The sequence below is a fragment of the Bison bison genome, unplaced genomic scaffold (genome assembly GCF_000754665.1).
Source record: "Bison bison bison isolate TAMUID 2011002044 unplaced genomic scaffold, Bison_UMD1.0 scf7180017864295, whole genome shotgun sequence".
Lineage (NCBI taxonomy): Eukaryota > Metazoa > Chordata > Mammalia > Artiodactyla > Bovidae > Bison > Bison bison.
Window position 1 is genome coordinate 776,568 of NW_011494867.1, and position 410 is coordinate 776,977.

A 410-nucleotide genomic window follows, 5' to 3' on the forward strand; every position below is an offset into this window, starting at 1 on the left:
CCAGTATCATGCATCGAACCTGGACTGGCAATCGTTTCATATATGATATTATACATGTTTCAATCTCAATCTCCCAAATCATCCCACCCTCTCCCTCTCCCACAGAGTCCTAAAGACTGTTCTATACATCTGTGTCTCTTTTGCTGTCTCGTTTACAGGGTTATCATTACCATCTTTCTAAATTCCATATATATGCGTTAGTATACTGTATTGGTGTTTTTCTTTCTGGCTTACTTCACTCTGTATAATAGGCTCCAGTTTCATCCACCTCATTAGAACTGATTCAAATGTATTCTTTTTAATGGCTGAGTAATACTCCATTGTGTATATGTACTACAGCTTTCTTATCCATTCATCTGCTGATGGACATCTAGGTTGCTTGCATGTCCTGGCTATTATAAACAGTGCTG